The 18,542-nt window shown below is 42.3% G+C and overlaps 1 protein-coding gene across 2 annotated transcripts in view; it reads left to right on the forward strand.

Moving 5' to 3' along the window:
• The window catches only part of SLC7A1 (solute carrier family 7 member 1), an 88,358-nt gene that overhangs the window by 7,255 nt on the left and 62,561 nt on the right, over positions 1-18,542 (forward strand). The gene's annotated exons all lie outside the window — the stretch shown is intronic.

The raw sequence follows: 18,542 nt of genomic DNA on the forward strand, positions 1-18,542 counted from the left end.
ACTTCCCATACGTGGCTGTCTGTTTCATTTCATACCAGCTGTGAAGTGTTAGGCGTTGAGTCAGTGTTCCTCTCTGTCACATTTGCCTATGGGTTATGTTGACCCAACCTGTGTGTGTGCAAAAAACCTGCCTAACTGCGCATTTATTTCAAGCTTTTACTCTTCCAGTCTCTTTGAATGCCATCAAGGTACAATTTGACACTATATCAATGTACCATTGTAGTACAGTACAAAGCATTTGCTGATATTTCATGAAGGCATATTTCACAAACTCACTGAAATAAGGAAGGAAATGTCTCTACATTATCTTGTTCAGAAATTATTAGAACACTTATGCCGCGTACACACGATCGGAATCTCCATCAGAAAAAACTTGGATGGTTTTTCTGATGGAATTCCGCCTTGCATACACACGGTCACTCAAAAGTTCTCTGAACATTCGACCGTCAAGAATGCGGAGACGTACAACACTACGACGAGACAAGAAAATTAAGTTCAATGCTTCTGAGCATGCATCTAATTGTTTCAGAGCATACGTGATTTTTTTGCGCGTCCGAATTGCATACAAACGCATTTTCGGATAGGAACTTTTCCCGACCGAAAAATGGAAAACATGCTCTCAATCTTTTGCTGGCTGGAATTCCGCCAGCAAAAGACCGATGAAGCATGCACACGGTCGCATTTTCCAGCAATAAGCTCTCATCGGAGTTTTGCTGGCGGCATTTCCGATCGTGTGTACGCGGCATAAGAATAGGTGTAGACCTGAGTTTAAACTGCTGTGCCTCTGTAAAGCAATCTGCATTGAGATTGCTTTTTACAGTACTCTGGTTTTAACTTCATAATTGCCACACAAATTGGCTGCAACTGCTTGCATTGCACGGGGCTGTCTGGGGTTTGTAGTGTGCTCTCATTTCCTTGAGTTGGTTACAGACAGCAGGCTTGCTGCCCGCAGAGCATTACATTCTGAATCATTTCTGCTGTGGGCGAAAAGTGTAGCATCGCAACTGTGGTTTGTGGACACCTCCATTGGTTGTCATTGTAGGTTAGAGGGTGCTAAGACCATAAGCACAAGTCTAAACGAGCCTCGGGCTCGGTTCACACTGGATGCCATTGCGGCTCGCAGCAGGGGTCCTGTGCGTCTTGGGTCACCATTTCAGGTCTGATTTCAGCCTGAACTTTGGGCTGAATTCTGACCTGAAATGGACCAAAAGATGCACAGGACTCCTGTGCAAATTCGCATCGGAGATATGTGAACCGACTTCATAGAGAGCCAGTCAGATTCTCCTGCTATTGCGAATTGGGTGTGGGATCTCCGCATCCAATTCGCAATAGCAGGAGAATCTGAACGCAGCCTAAATCTTACCACACGTTGCTGATGCTTGCTTAAAGCTTCCCCACAGCCAGTACAGAAAAGGTATATTAAGTGGAATGCTCAGTGAAGTCTTGGCTTAGTTTCTGGAATGTGTCATGTTAAACAGTTAATGTACAGGTTTCATGCTGCAACTCCTGTGGGATTGTTTTCTCATGCAGCCTTGATGATCACAAAGGTAAACTCATTTTTAATAGCTGGGAATTTTATAATACGGTAGTGACTGATTGTGAAGAGGGGAGATCTTGTGGCCAGCGCTGGGTTAAGATCAGGCTTGGATAAGTATTTGAGGTTGGGGGAGCTGCAGGGGGCAGAAAATATACTTTTTTTTTTTTTTTATCTTTATCCTAACGCAGAGGTAGCAAACCTTCTTCCTTTAGAACTACTATAAAGTGGCGCTCCAACCTACCTAACAAGTATGTCCCATTTAATAACTAATACAGTGCCTTGAAAAAGTATTAATATCCTTTTTGAAATTTTCCACATTTCCTCATGTTACAACCAAAAACGTCAATGTGTTTTTTTTTTTTTTTTTTTGGGATGTTATGTGATAGACCAACACAAAGTGGCACATAATTGTAAAGTGGAAGGAAAATGATAAATGGTTTTCAAAATGTTTTACAAATATGTGAAAAGTGTGGGGTACATTTGTATTCAGCCCCCCTGAGTCAATACTTTGTAGAACCACCTTTCACTGCAATTACAGCTGCAAGTCTTTTTGGGGATGTCTCTACCAGCTTTGCACATCTAGAGAGTGACATTTTTGCCCATTCTTTTTTGCAAAATATCTCAAGCTCTGTCAGATTGGATGGAGAGCGTCTGGGAACAGCAATTTTCAAGTCTTGCTACAGATTCTCAGTTGGATTTAGGTCTAGACATTGACTGGGCCATTCTAACACATGAATATGCTTTGATCTAAACCATTCCATTGTAGCTCTGGCTGTATGTTTAGGGTCGTTGTCCTGCTGTAAGGTGAACCTCCGCCCCAGTCTCAAGTCTTTTGCAGATTCTAACAGGTTTTCTTCTAAGATTGCCCTGTATTTGGCTCCATCCATCTTTCCATCAACTGACCAGCTTCCCTGTCCCTGCTGAAGAAAGCATCCCCACAACATGATGCTGCCACCACCATGTTTCATGGTTGGGATGGTGTGTTCAGGGTGATGAGCAGTGTTCGTTTTCTGCCACACAGCGTTTTGCTTTTAGGCCAAAAAGATCAATTTTGATCTCCTCTGACCAGAGCACCTTCTTCCACGTTTGCGGTGTCCACCACATGGCTTCTCACAGACTTACATATAAGACTTCTTATGAATTTCTTTTAACAATGGCTTTTTCTTCCCACTCTTCCATTAAGGTCAGATTTGTGGAGTGCACGACTAATAGTTGTCCTGTGGACAGATTCTCCCACCTGAGTTGTGTATCTCTGCAGCTCCTCCAGAGTTACCATGGGCCTCTTGGCTGCTTCTCTGATTAATGCTCTCCTTGCCCGGCCTGTCAGTTTAGGTGGACGGCCATGTCTTGGTAGGTTTGCAGTTATGCCATACTCTTTTCAGATGATGGATTGAACAGTGCTCCGTGAGATGTTCAAAGCTTGGGATATTTCCTTATAACCTAACCCTACTTTAAACTTTTCCACAACTTTATCCCTGACCTGTCCTGGTGTGTTCCTTGGCCTTCATGATGCTGTTTGTTCACAAAGGTTCTCTACCAAACCTCCTGAGGGCTTCACAGAACAGCTGTATTTATATTACACACAGATGGACTCTTAATTACTAGGGTTGCACCGATATAGGTATCGGTGCCGATACTACGTATTTTCATGAGTAACGATACTCGCAAAAATGCTAAGATTCCTAAAAACCCAATACCGGAAGTGACGTCGCCTCCTCCTCCCCTCTGGCCAGCTGTCTCCACCGGCACAGGGCCGTCTTAACGCACAGGCCAACCTGGTCATTGCCCAGGGGCCCAGATGCATGGGGAGCCTCCTGAAATTCCCCCATGGGATCTGTACTGCTTGAATCACAGGGGATGAATAGGAGAGGAGAGCCAGTGGGGATCGGAGCAGTAGACATCCTTCCAGCACAAGCGGCAGTGGTAAGATCATGCCTGGATCTAGGGGGTATTGGGGAAGGGTGGTGTACTGGGGAGGGGTGGCTCCCCACCTTCCAAGCCCTCCACTGCCCCTGAAGCTTGCTGGCCGTTTCCTATCCTGCATGGTACTCCTCTTGAGCACAGCGCTAAGTGCTCCTCCTCCCCATCCCATTCCCTTACAACTACCATGTGCACAGTGTATAGCTAGCTACTGCAATTAAGTTGCCGTTCCTACCATAGAATGTCACAGGTCAGAACTGCAGCCAGTAGTTAGCTATACACTGTGCACATTGTAGCTGTAAGGGAGTGGGATTTCAGCTCCAGTGTGTGGGGAGCAGGAGCTCTGCCTGTGTTCAGGCTGTGTACAATGCAGGGATGGGAGGCAAAGCTCTGCCTAGTGAACTGCAGGCAGTGACCCCTGTTCTGTGCCCTTCTGCCTTCTGTACTGTGCGCTCCCTGTGTTGCCTCCTGCTTCCCACCACCAGCTGTCACCTCTGCCCCATGTCTCCCAATGACCCCATCCTCTTCCCCACAGCGATCCCAGCCTTTTCCATCCCTAATCTCCCACCCCACAATCCCTATTTTTCCCTGCCCTCACCCAACTCCCCAAACAACCCCGCCCGCCACCTCCCAAACCACCTCTCTACTTACTCCTTCCTAGGCGATGGGTATCTAACTTTTATCGGCGAAAAAAAAAAAACCACTATTGTGTACTTTTTGCTGTAAATATCCCCAATTTTTAAAAAAAAAAAAAAAAAAAAAAAGCAAATCTTTTACTCAGTTTAGGCCCATATGTATTCTTCTACATGTTTTTGGTAATAAAAATCGCAATAAGCGTATATTGATTGGTTTGCGCAAAAGTTATAGTGTCTACAAAATAGGGGAAAGATTTATGGCATTTTTATTTTATTTATTTATTAATTTATTTACTAGTAATGGCAGTGATCAGGGATTTTTTTTTTTTTTTTTTTTTTAATCGGGGCTGCGACATTACGGCGGACACATTGGACACATTGGACACTTTTGACACATTTTTGGGACTATTGGCATTTATCCAGCGATCAGTGCTATAAAAATTCACTAATTACTTTGTAAATGTCACTGGCAGGGAAGGGGCTAACAGTAGGGGGCGATCAAGGGGTTAACTGTGTTACCTAGGGAGTGATTCTAACTGTGGGGGGGATGGGGCTGCCTGGGTGAGGAGACCGATCGCTGTTCATACTTAGTATGAACAACAGATCACTCTCCTCACCCCTGACAGCACGGAGATCTGTCTGTTTACATTGACAGATCTCCGCTCTGTGTGGAGTGATCGCGGGTGCCCGACGGTCATCACCACGGGTGCCCGGCGGTCATCACTGCTGGCCTGCCCCCTAGTGGTCAAAAGGTGAGCTGACGTATAGCTACAACGGTTCGCCCAGGGGAGCAAACTTGCTGCAGTATAACTGCGGTGGCTGGTCGGGAAGGGGTTAAAGAATGTTGCAGTTCATGCAGTTACATATAATTCTCATCTGTCCTTAAAAGACAAGTTCGTGTTTTTTTTTTTTTTTTTTTCATAATCCTACTTACCTAGGTGAATTCAGTATCGGTCCGATGCTGCGTCTGACCCCCACCAGCTCTAAGACTGAGAACCGAGTGATCAAAGACCGCTGATCGCTCAGTTCTCAGAGCTCCGTGAGCAGAGCGCTGGTGATTGTCGGTCACCAACTCTCTGCTCAGCCCCCCCCCCCCACGCTCACGGGAGCGATGGGCTGAGGATAGGGCGGGAAAGGCTGATTCAGGCTCTTAATGGCTCGCTGGGAGGCTGAGCCAGGTGCCAGTCTAGGGTTGTGGGCAGATCCTAATTTTAAATTTTATTGTGGCGATCTTGCCCCAGCCTGGACGGCTCTGTGACTTCAGCTGACAGCGGGCTTCAGCCTGCTGTCTGCTGAAAACAGGTCACAGGAGTGCAGAACGATCTGTATTCCTGTATTTCACAGGAGAAGTACAGCCAAACGAGCTTTGGTTGTACTTCTCCTTTTTAATGTGAATGATTTAAGGTCCCTTTTCATTTCATACCTGATATGACTAAAGACCAACTGTGTAGTTTACAATCAAAAGTCTACTAAAGGATATCAGTCTTGATAATACTGGTCTTTATAAGCACCTGTGTTAAGTGACACCGTACAAAAATGCAAATGATAAATTTCCGACAAAGGAAGTACAGAAGCATACGGTGACAGGGCCCTGCCCTAACAATCTTATAATTTATTCATTTACTATAAATTGCTAATCTTGGCAAATTAGTCTATTCATCTGTCACTATTACATTTCCCAGGTTGCAAAAGGTGCTGGAAGAGCTTTGCCAAGAATCTTTGTTTACATTATCTTTGTTATAAAAAGTAAAATTTGCATATTGTGTTTATTTTGATGTCCTTGCTTTCCCAGTTGGTATAAGCAGACTCTAACCAGTCACTGCCATGCCAGACTGTGCAGACGGCTTTTAATTGACTTGGCAATGCTCCTCCCAACTAAGCACACGCCTTCCTTCTTCCTAACCTGTTTGTCGTATGATGGAGGAAGCTGAATTCTCACCTAGGGACAAGTTAAGTTTACTATGAATCATGAGGACGCTGGTTCTACATCTGTGTTTGTTTAAAGGTGTCGCTTGTTTTCATTCACCTTGGAGATATTCTTCCTCTACCTAGGGGCTCAGCTGACTTTACTGTGATTAGTACTATTTGTTATGAGGTATAATACAGTCTCTATGGTTGTGCAGAACAGTGTTTGGGGACTTGTGCACCAGCTACTCATCCCATAATATTAGTATGAACTCTGACCATGTAATGTTTGGGCTGCAATGAATTTCTATGCCAACAGCTGGCAAGGGAAATTTGTAACAAAATAGAAAAATGACTTTGTCTATTAGGCCTCATGTACACTGGATGTTGTAAAGGAAAGAAAAAAAAGCCATTAGCGTTAGCTGTAGAATGAGTTTGGGAGTAAAGTTTTTTGTTTTTTTTTTTTTTGTTTGTTTTTTATATAGCATTTTCATTTTTTAGCTTTCTTTTAGCAAAATTATACTCCCACAAAAGCATATGGCTCAAAAACGCTGATAATCGTCAAATAACTGTGTTTTTTAGCATTTTAAAGCTTTTATCAGAGTCGGAGCATTTTTACAGCTGAAAAACTCCTCTTAAAACCCACGCCCCTGCCAAAAAAAAATGCAGCCTATGTGTGCATGGACACATAGGATAACATGCTGGGGAGTTTACTGGCTGCAGGAAAAAAACACCTGAAGTCAAAAACAGCAGCTGTAAAAGCGTCCAGTGTGCATGAGGCCTTAAAGTGTTACTAAACCCACAACAGTAAAATCAGTCTGTATATGCAGTAATGCATGCTTGTTATACTCACTGTGGAACCTAAGGGGTTAATCCTAGGCATTGTGTAAAAAAAGGCTGTTTGATCCTGTTTTCTCTGATCTTTTCCTTCCTTTGTCTCCCTGGACAAGTCTGAATAAGACGGAGCCTTTGGAGTCAGGCTGCACGTGCTCAGTTTGGTGTGTATCGCTTTAAGGGTTTTTTTTTTTGTTTTTTTTTTTTTTGGGGGGGGGGGGTTTCTCGACTGTGCATGTGATCAGCACAGGGCCAATTGGCACTGTCCAGACAGGGTCAGGAGCCCTGCAGCCTCCTAGGACAGCTCAGTGCAGTATGAAAATTCCTCCTACAATCTTTAGCAGGAACTGATAGAAATCACAAGACTGCTATATACTGCTGATGAAAAAAGGTATTGCCAGTTTATATTTACTAAAATCATTGCATTTCCGTGTACTGTAGGAGACCAGATCTAGTGAATGTAGTGTCCTGGGTTTAGTAACACTTTAAAACCCAATTGCAACAAGGAGATTTTAGTATTTAGAGGTGTGTGGATAGGTTAGAACTAAGGAAGAGCTCCGGCGTGTTCGCACAGCCCACATGCAGAGCCTGCCAGAAAGTCGGCACTGCGCCAATCACAGGCAGCGAGACATTGTCCTGATGCGCGGCTGCAGAGATCGGAAAATGTCTCACTGCCTGTGATCAGCGCAGTGCCAACTTTCTGGAGGGCTCTGCACGTGGGTTGTGCGAACACGCCTGAGCTCTTCCTTAGAACCTCTATTAAGTTTTTATTGCAGTTTGTTCTTCTGTTGAGATGTCTCCTCTAACTTTTTTGGCAGGTATTGTAAAAGTTCTGTAATAAATACTCTTCACATCTGAGCGTTCTGTGAATGCTTGAAAAATTGCACCATCCATTGTTAATAGCACCCCAAATGCGTGTTTTCACACTAAGCTCAATACCCAAAAAGGTACAGGAGCTTCTTTGGCATGTTTGTGCGCAATGCTGGCCACACACTATACGAAAAATCGTCTGAAATTCGGTCATTTAAACAGTTCATTTTTTGGCCAGTTAATGGGCACAAAATCGATAATCGGGACCTTTTTGAGCCTAAAAAACGGAGGTCAAGTTTGGAAATTTTCTGCCGAACGATAAATTGAAAGGTTAATGTGTTTCCCATCCGAACTGTCTGCACTAGGTATATGTAAAAAATCGAACAAAAAATGCATTCATTTAGGTACACTGAACGATTTCTCGGTCATTACATATCATTTGCGTTCACGGCTGAATGTTTATTTTTCGAAAATGGGTTCTGCTGATTTTTCGTATAGTGTATGGCCAGCTTACCCATCCTATGTATGTAGCACAAAAACGTGCCGAAAAAACTCACATTCAATGTGAACCTTGCCTCATTGTAAAGGAAACCTCCTAATTTTGGAGAGCAGACTACTATTCTATGGCTTGACATTCAACCCTGAGAATATGTTTTAACCAGTGATAAAATGTATACAAGTTTTATATAACAGAAATACTTAAGGAATTTTAAAAGAATTTCTTTGTTTTTATATCCCACACAACTAATATTTACTGCACTGCATACACAAAAAAAAAATCAATATTTTCCAAATATTAACATAATTATAAAGATCCGGTTAAGGCCCTATTCACACCGGGGCGTACATAACTGTACACCCGTGGAGGGCAATGCTTATCGGCACGGGGATGCACAGGTATGCTGTCCATTGGCAGCACAAAGGATGCATTGGAGGCTGTGCACGGATGCCATATTTAGAGCAATGGCTGTGTCTGTGCAATAAACAGCAATGGGACTGCCTGCATGGGGATTCACAGAGCATACGAGTAAACATGGCCCTCTGTGGGCATACAGTTATGCATGCCTCATGTGAACAAAGCCTAAGTGGCTGGATCTGCTACGATTTGCAAGCATATTAAAGAGGTTTTAAACCTCAGATTAAAAAAAAAAGGCATAACGAGTCTATTAGTGCCCATCAATTCTACATATCTGTGCCGCCTCAATCGGTGCCCGTCAGTGAAGGAGAAAACAAAATGTATTAACAAACGACCCAGTGGTTATCAAATACCATCAAAAGAAAGCTCTATTTGTGGGAAGAAAATGATAAATATTTAGTTTGGGTACAGTGTTGCATGACCGCACAATTGTTATTCAAAGTGCGAAAGCGCTGAAAGCTGAAAATTTGTCCTGGGCAGGAAGGGGGGAAAGTGGCTGGTATTGAAGTGGTTAAATATCTCTTGGTCAGGTAGAAAGTTGGCCATCCTCTATTAGTTATAACCAACGAGTCTAGGCTGCATTTAGAGGGTATGTTCCTTTTGCTGAAAGTGGTAAACTTATTTAACCTTTTGAGCACCAGCCTGTATATATCCCACTATTACTAGTGCTGTGATAGTTTGACATTTTAACTTGGTCAACACTGTAAATGTATATTTTATAATTCTTTTTTTTTTTTTTCTAGAATCGTACTTGCCTAGGTGGATGCAGCATCAGTCCCCCGCTGGCTCTAGCACTGAGAACTGAGCGATCAAACCTTGCCGATCGCTCGGTTCCCAGGGCTCCCTGAGCAGAAAGCTGGTGACTGTCAGTCATCGGCTCTCTGCTCTGCCCCCCTCCCTTGCTCACTGGAGTGCTGGGCTGTGGAAGGGGCGAGAGCGGCCAGCTCAGGCTCTCAGCGGCTCGCTGAGAGGCAGAGCTGGGTGATGGTTCAGGCATGTGGGCAGATCTGGACTTCATTGTCGCAATCTTGCTTGAGCCTGGACCAGCTCTGTGACGTCAGCCGACAGCAGGCTTCAGCGAGCTGTCAGCTGAAAACGGGTCACAGGAGTGCACAACAAACTGCACTCCAAACGAGCTTTGGCTGTACTTCTCCTTTTTAATAACCACTGGATTTCTCATTTTTTACTATATACTAGAAAATGCCAAACATTTTTGGGGGAAAAAAAAACTTTCCCTTACATGGTTATAACATATCAAATAAAACTGAAATCAAAGCATGGAGCCAGCACTTCTGGAGAAAATGTCTTGATAATGTTTATTCCAATATGACCATGTACAAAACGTTGAGGCCTAAAGCGTTTCGATGGGAACCTTGTTCACCGAAACACGTTAGCACTCACCATTTTGTACATGGTCATAGCGCGTTTCGGTGAGCAAGGCTCCTGCCGAAACGCGTTAACACTCACCGTTTTGACATGGTCATATTGGAATAAACATTATTCTTTTTCTCCAGAAGTGCCGGCACCATTATGCTTTGATTTAGTTTGCACCTGTCTGGGCTGTTGAAAGGACGTCCTAAGCCAGAGCACCTGGACTGGGTGTGCCATTTACTATCCTCCTAGCAGCTACACTGATCAGAGCGGTGTTTTCTATGAGCTACGTATATCAAATAAAAATGCCAAGGCGGTACAGACACCCCCAAAATGATCCCCTTTTGGAAAGTAGTCACCCCACAATTTCATGGAAATGTAGAAACATGCTGGTAGTAAAATATGGAGCTTGGTAATGATGCACTAGATACAGCGAATCATTATTGTACAGGTCATACACAGAGGGAGAAGGTGGTAAAGGGGGGAGGGGGTGGGGAATGTGCAGGATAAGGGGGTGAAAGGGTTAATGAGTGGGAGCGTGAATATATGAATGGGTTTCAGAATAAGGGAGGGGAAGGAGTTAATATACAGGTCAGCACAGAGACAGGCTGAAGATATGTAGGGAAGAGCAAGGTTAAATAAGGATCCCACAAATTCATAATCAAATAATTAAAACCCTCCCACTTTAAACCCCAGTTCACACAGAATGGGGCTTTGAAATGGCGCAAATTCAAACCTGGCGATTGCTGTGGCTTGCCGACATCTGTGCGATTTCATGCACGGATGTCCATGCAAGTCGCACATGTAATTGCCAAAAATAGAGTAGGAACCTTTTTCAGATCAGTGCAAGTCGGAGTCGCACTGGTTTGAGCGATTCCACGTCCACAAATAGGGTGTGTAATGCGATTTTTGGACTGTCAAATTCCATGACAAGTCACATTGGTGTGAACGGGGCTAAATCCTTCACTGATAAAGTGCCCATCCTCTGTTGTGAGAGGAAGGGGTGGGCTCTCAACTGTTGGAGTGTTTACATTTATGACTGCTGTGACCGTCACAGCGATCACAAGGTACGGAGCCGCTCTAATTGGCTTTGTGCATTTTGCCTATGATTTGTGTTGTCTGACAGCATGGCCACAGGGATTGTGTACACACATATATAGGAAACAGCACAGGTTATAAAATGGCACTCCAGAAATGTATGTCCACCTAATGGCTGTTCCATCAAAGTGCAGGGGTGGTAAGGTGGTTAAAGCGGAACTATACACGCCTCTGCTACAGAGGTGTGATATCTGTGGGTTCCCTCACTGACACCCTTGCCCAGTCTTCTGCTGTGTTTTGAGATCTTTGGTCATGACAGGAAGCTGTAACTCTCTCACACATATGCACAGGGGTTCAGCCTGAAACCGGCAGAAGCGGCATGCACAGCTCAGTGTACATTGTCGAGAAAATTGCTGACCGATATGGCAGGTCTCCTCAAACTTCTGTTAAGTTCAGCTTCAAGTAATAAAGCACTTTGGTGATGACACTAGTTTGAGATTGAGTGTTGACTTCTCAGGAAGTATTCTAGTTGCTAGTTTTATCTTTGACCTTGTAACATATTGACATGGAAACTAATTGTTTTGTTAGCACTAGGTGTCAGAATGGGGCTTCCCCTTGGCCTTTTACATCTACCCTTCAATTCATCATGGAATGCAGGAGGTAGACAGAAGGTCAGGTCCAACTCCCCTTTAGCAATAATTACTAATGACAGCTGTGTCTGAGAGTGGTGCTGGCCAGGAGTTACTAGCTAGGCATTACTATTCTGTTCTCAAGTTTCCGTTTTTGTGGTGTGTGTGTGTGTGTTTGTGTTTTGTTTTTTTTGTTTTTTGGGTTTTTTTTTTTTTTTATTCTTACATGGGTCTTTTTATATAAAGTTTTACTAAACCCAGTAATATGAAAATAGTTCATCTGCCTACCCACAGTGCCCACAGCTTATAAATCTTTTTACATTAAAATACTGCCACTATACAGTGGTACCTCGGTTCACAAACTTAATTCTTGCAATGACTCTGGTCGCGAACCAAATTGGTTGTGAACCGAGGCAAATTTTCCCATAGGGTTCAATGTAAATCAGGTTAATCCGTTCTGAACTTTTTTTTTTTTTGTTTTGTTTATACAGTAAAATTATGAAATGTATGTACAAAAAAGGCTTTTAAACATATATTACATACGGTCTTTTACATTAAGCTGACCTCTTTCACGTGTACAGCTAAAGAAAGGAAAAAAAAAAAAAGATAGCTCCTCTAATACTTGTTTGAAACAATCCCAAACTCTAATTTAAATGACAAATCTAGGAGCCAGAAAACAGCACTGTGCATTAGAGGTCGACCGATATGGGTTTTTCTCTGGCCGATGCCGATATTTAGAAATAGCGGTGGCCGATGGCCGATATGTGATGCCGATTTTTTTGGGCCGATATATTTGGCCGATTTTTTTTTTTTTTTTTCCCTTTCTTTTTTCCCTTCATCTCATAAAATCTAACAGTTAGACCCCTTTCACACTGGGGCGTTTTTCAGGCACTTTTGGGCTAAAAATAGCGCCTGTAAAGTGCCTGTAAAACGGCTCCCCTGCAGTCTCAGTGTGATATCCCGAGTGCTTTCACACTGAGGCGATGCGCTGGCAGGATGTAAAAAAAAGTCCTGCAAACGGCATCTTTGGAGCAGTGTATACCGCTGCTCCACCACTCCTGCCCATTAAAAAGAATGCGCACCGCTGCCGAAGCGCCTGCAAAGCGTTTTGGCAGCGGCGCTTCAGGGGCGCATTTAACCCCTTCCTCGGCCGCTAGCTGGGTTATAAGCGCCCCGCTAGCAGCCGAATAGCGCCTCTAAAATGACGGTAAAGTGCCGCTAAAACTAGCAGCGTTTTACCATCAACGCATGCCCGCTCCAGTGTGAAAGCAGCCTTAAGTAATACAGAAATTTTTTTTCATTTAAACATTAAACAAAACAGTTCACTTGTATGTATAATTTAGAAAAAAAAAAAAAACAAAAAGAAAAAAAAAATATCTTACATAATAAATACACAAAAAAAGGTAATCAAAACTTTTGGACGAAAAAAAATGGGCTAACTTTACTGCTTAGGTTTTTTTTTTTTTTTTTTTAATTCATTACTGTATTTTTTTTTTTTTTAAATTGCTTTTGAAAGACCGCTGCGCAAATACCGTGTGACATAAAATATTGCAACAATCACCATTTTATTCCCTAGGGTCTCTGCTAAAAAAAATATATATAATGTTTGGGGGTTCTAAGTGATTTTCTAGCAGAAAATACAGGATTTTTACTTGTAAGCAACAAGTGTGAGAAAAGATTTAGTCTTTAAATGGTTAAACTGAGAGCTTCTACACAGGGAGTTCAGTCTATTGATAAAAGAACCTGAAAGATACAATGTATCTTCTTATCAGACTTGGCAGGCTGCCCAGAGGAGGAGAGAATCCTCTCCACAGATAACTTAAGGAAACTTGCATTAACTTCTATTACAGAAGTCATTTGCAAGTCACGGCTGAAGTTATAATCGGCCTTTTTTATCAGCACAATCGGCCGATGCCGATTAAGTAAAAAACGCCAAATATCGGCCGATATATCGGTCGACCTCTACTGTGCATCCAGGAAAAGATCATCTGAGGGCATGATAAAGTGGTAGAATTCATATGAAATGTCTTTCCATGGTTCCCAATCAAGTGAGCCCACCCTCAGGGTAGATATGGGTTTCTGCTCCCCGACTGAGTGGACAGGTTCTCCTAAGACTCTCATCTTGCACTGCTCTTCTCAATATGAACGTATCAGAACAGGGATGATGGCTGCGGAGCGGAGTTCGTGAACCGAATCGAATTTTTGTGAACTCTTCTGTCGCGAACCGAGTTATTCGTGAACAGAAGCGTTTGCGAACCGAGGTATCTCTGTATACCATAGTCACATGATAACCTGCTGTGTGTACAGGTAGGAGGAGACTTCCACTACAGCCTGAATACACGCCCACATGTGTGATACTAATATGTGACCTGGCTAGCTCTGAGAACAAGGAAATGTTCTCTCCAGCAAGAGAGACTAAACTTAGCATGTGCAGGTCGGCTACCCTGTCTGTGTGTTAGCTGGTCTTCCCCAGATAGACAGCGCAGGAGGGGAAGGATCTATGCATACAGGATACAGCAGCCTTTTTACACAATGCAGAGGATTAACCCCTTAAGTTCCACAGTGAGTATAACAAGCATGCTATTCTGCATATACAGACTGATTTTACTTTTGTAGGTTTAGTAACACTTTAAGACCCCTTTCACGCTGGAGGTGTTTTACAGGCGCTTTAGTGCTAAAAATAGTGCCTGAAAAAAAGCCTCAGCTGCAATCCCAGTGTGAAAGTCCGAGTGCTTTCACACTGGGTCTCTGTGCTGGCAGGGCATCACAAAAAGTCCTGCAAGCAGCTTCTTTGCAGCCCTGTAGAAGCGTGAATACACCGCTCCTAAAGCGCCCCTGCCCATTGAAATCAATGGGCAGCACCACTGCTGTCGCGTTTTGCGGGCGCTTTTAACCCTTTTTCGGCCGCTAGCGGGGGTTAAAACCGAAAACTGCTGCTAAAACAGTACAGTACCGCTAAAAATAGTGGCGCTTTACCGCCGACGCCCGAGCACTGGCAGTGTGAAAGTGCCCTAAGGGATAATTTGGTAGACGATCTGACTAATCTGTACGCCAGCAATCAGTTTTGAAATCTTTGAGCAGAACTGCCATTATAATTGTGGGTTCTTGGGGAAAAACCAACACAAAAAGAGAGAGAACGTTGAAAGTGCACAAATTCTTTATCAAGTATACTATTTGTGGAACAGCTGTGCAGTTATGGAAAAAGTAAGCAGTAGGAAGACTTGGTTTCAAAGGTTTTAGCAAAGCATATCTCTAAACCCAAGAACACAAATTTTGTAAAATACAACTTACCGGTCCTTTAGATGTGGTGGCTGCTTTTTTTAAGGTTTAATGCATTTTCTAAAAGTACAGAAAAACACCTGTGATCCTAAAATGAATCCAGAATCTTTAACTTTCTGTGCACTAAACTGAAATTTCAAAAATGGTAATAACCCTTAACTATCTTCTCTGAACTATCCAACATCTCCTACCTATTTATTGGAGATGAGGAAAAGAGGTGGTATTCATAGTTATTATATATATATATATATATATATATATATATATATATATATATATATATATATATATATATATATATATATATATATATATATATATATATATATATATATATATATATATATACATATATTTTTTTTTTAATTGGGGTATGTTAAAAAAAAAAAAACCCTGTTTTTTATGTCATTGGGAAGATTTTCATCGCCTCAATTCTGGAGATGCAACATGTTTTCAGAGCTGTGTTGATGTTCTTTAATGAAAAGCATACGTTTAGTCTTATCTGGCTTACCTAGGCCATTTAATATTTGTGGTCATAGCAAATGCCACTAGCACATATACCATACCATTTTTTTGAAACAAGATAACATTGTTTACAATCCCGATGCGCAGAAGTCGTCTACTAGTTTGTAACAATATAATAACTATTGAAATATTTTGTGCTTGTTTTATGCTGAATGGAAAACTGTTATTAATCCCCAGTATTCCAGTTCTAATTCATGTAAAGGTATGACTGGGACAGGTATACCGTTGGCCATATCAGCCAGTAGGTTTCCATGTTTAACTTTTCTAGCGCCGGTTTGAAACTCGCTGTGCTTCAATGGATTGGTCTTTGTGTTTCCCACTATGAGATTCCTTATTCCTAGTGAAATGAAAATCTAGATTTGTTAGTATAGGCAATTCCGCTAAATGTTGTGTGTTGTGTTTTTTTTTTGTTTTTTTTTGTTTTTTTTTTTTGGGGGGGTGTACCGAATGGAAATTTTGGTACGGAAAATGAAGGATGCACTAGGCCAAAAACCGATACCAAAAATGACAGTTTAAAAAAAAAATATTTTATAGCTTTAGATACAATTGTATTATAGTCAACTTTTTAATTAATATCATCAATTTAAAATAGGAATTTATTGTTGGCAATTATTGGCACATTTAGTGCAAGAAAGGTCAAGAAAAATGCAGTCTCTGACCATCTCTTGTATCATGCCCTCAGTCTCTGACCATTTCTTCATCTCTTGTATCAGGCCTTCAGTCTCTGACCATCTCTTGTATCATGTCCCCAGTCTCTAACCATCTCTTGTATCATGTCCCCAGTCTCTAACCATCTCTTGTATCATGTCCCCAGTCTCTAACCATCTCTTGTATCATGTCCCCAGTCTCTAACCATCTCTTGTATCATGCCCTCAGTCTCTGACCATCTCTTGTATCATACCCTCAGTTTCTGACCATCTCTTGTATCATGCCCTCAGTCTCTTACTTATACTTAAACACATTGCCAATAGTGTTAGCAAAATTTCCATTCGGTGCACCTCCAGCAGAAATGATACAGGAGATGATCAGAGACTGCAGACATGATACAAGAGATCAATGCAGCCTGCCAGTGCCAATTATGTGCAGCCTACCTGTGCCCAGATCAGCGGCGATCTCTGTGTGTCACTGAGCTGGATTTGAATTGCCTGGGCCGCAGTAACAATGTCCTGCCTCCTGTGATCACATCACACTGATTCAGTGTCCCGGCATTGGATCAGTGTGCCATCTGTCACAGGAGGTGGGACATTGTTACTATGGCCCGGGCTGTTCAGCTCAAACGGGACCACGCCCCCTTTCGGTATCGGCTGTTTTTTTTTTTTTTCTTTCTTTCGGGCCAAATTTCGGTGCACCTCTAGTGTGGTGTATTTGTTTGGTTTTTTTTTTTCTTTCTTTCTGATAAATGACACATTGGAATCCATAATATTGCATGTGACTTTTGAGACAGCCTATGGGACTGGCGCCCAACCTGTTGCCTAAGGAATGTTTGTGACAATTTTGGGTTATGCCATGCGTCCCTTGGACCCCACCAGTCTGTAGTGGGAGGATTCATTTTATAAAGGGGGTTGTATCCGCCATAACCTTCTAGAGGTCTTATTAAATATGCCCCTGGTATCTGTCTCTAGCCACATCTCCATAGCATGTCCACAGTCTGGCTGTTTCCTCTAATAACTGTGCATTTGTATTACATATATTGAATCTTGTGTAGGGGTTGCAGCTGAGGCCCACTATATCTCGTAAACTGGCAATCGCAGGTCTGCTAACATGTCTGGATTACTATGGGTTGCCAACTAGGCTGTTATCCCCTTGTTGCATAGCCTCCAAAACAGGGCATCACACCTTTTTTTTTTTTTTTTTTTTTTTTTTTTTTTTTTGCAATACAGAACTTCCTTTTTCAATGAACTCTGTGAATTGGTTGTAAAAATGTGACTTCCTTATTTGAAAGCATGTGTCTGGAGCAGACATGTCAACATGGAGTTTTTTTTTGGGCCTCCTATCACCTTTTTTGCTCCATCTTTGTGGCCCTCGTGTGGTTTAAAGAGTTTATAATAAATGTGGCCCCTGCTGCTTTCCAGGTAATAAAGGCTACATTTCCTTTTCAAGTTTTTGAAACCAAATACTTCAAGGGTTGCATTTTTGTGTTTTGCACTTGTCACTATAATGTTAATTATCAAGTACATTTTTTTTTTTTCTGGGTTTAGGCAGGTTCTCTGTAGACCCAACTCGCCCACATTTTTTTCCACTCACTCCACAGTTTAATTTCACTATGGCATGTCTGATCTGGAGATGGTTCAGGTGAATGAGGGGAAAAGGAAACCGTTAGGGCAGGGGTGCCTAACCCGTGGCCTGTGGGCCTCTGATACGGCCCGTGACCTCAAACCAGGGAAGTGCATGCCCATACTACAGTGCTCCTGACTGCTGTACAGTGACCTGTGATCCTGTCCAGTGCTCTGCAATAAAAGGCAACATGTCTGCATTCTATCCCAGATCAGTGCAATGCAGCTCTTGGTTGCAATGTAAATAAGGACACACACAAAACAATTGTTTTTTGTGTGTCCTAACAGTGATTTGGCGTTCTTCCAGTTGAACTAGTGTGAATTGCCCCTAACATATTTCCTAACATTTTTATTGAAAAGTTTAGAGATGTAACCTATTACACAGAAAATATACTCTTGTACAGACTATGAAATTTACATGAGAAACAAAGAAAATACAGGCGTATTGATCAGGTAGGAAACCTAGTCTAGTATGTACCGACATTGTGCACTGAACCAGAAAGGTAGTGTATACAAAATCACGTTATGAGCGAAAGGGGATAGATATTTTCATATCCCCTCAACATATTTCTAAAAAATGAAAGCTCTTCTGGCTTAAAAAAAAAAAAAAAAAAAAAAACCCTGCTATAAAGAAGTTCCTAGAGATGTGAAGCCCCCAACTTCACAATCATTTTTATAGTAACTGTTACCGCTATTACTTTGCCACTCCCGCATGTTGCAGAGACTTGATCTGCTGAATCCGCTAAACTGATAGTTCTGTGTAATTAAATGGTGATGTCAGAAGGTTTGAAGAATCTTGCCTTATAATCCTTTGTGACTCAGTATAAACGTTGGATACTACTCTGCTTAGCAAGCAAAGTGGGGGGAGCC

Source organism: Aquarana catesbeiana, linkage group LG02 (assembly GCF_042186555.1).
Source record: "Aquarana catesbeiana isolate 2022-GZ linkage group LG02, ASM4218655v1, whole genome shotgun sequence".
Classification (NCBI taxonomy): Eukaryota; Metazoa; Chordata; class Amphibia; order Anura; family Ranidae; genus Aquarana; species Aquarana catesbeiana.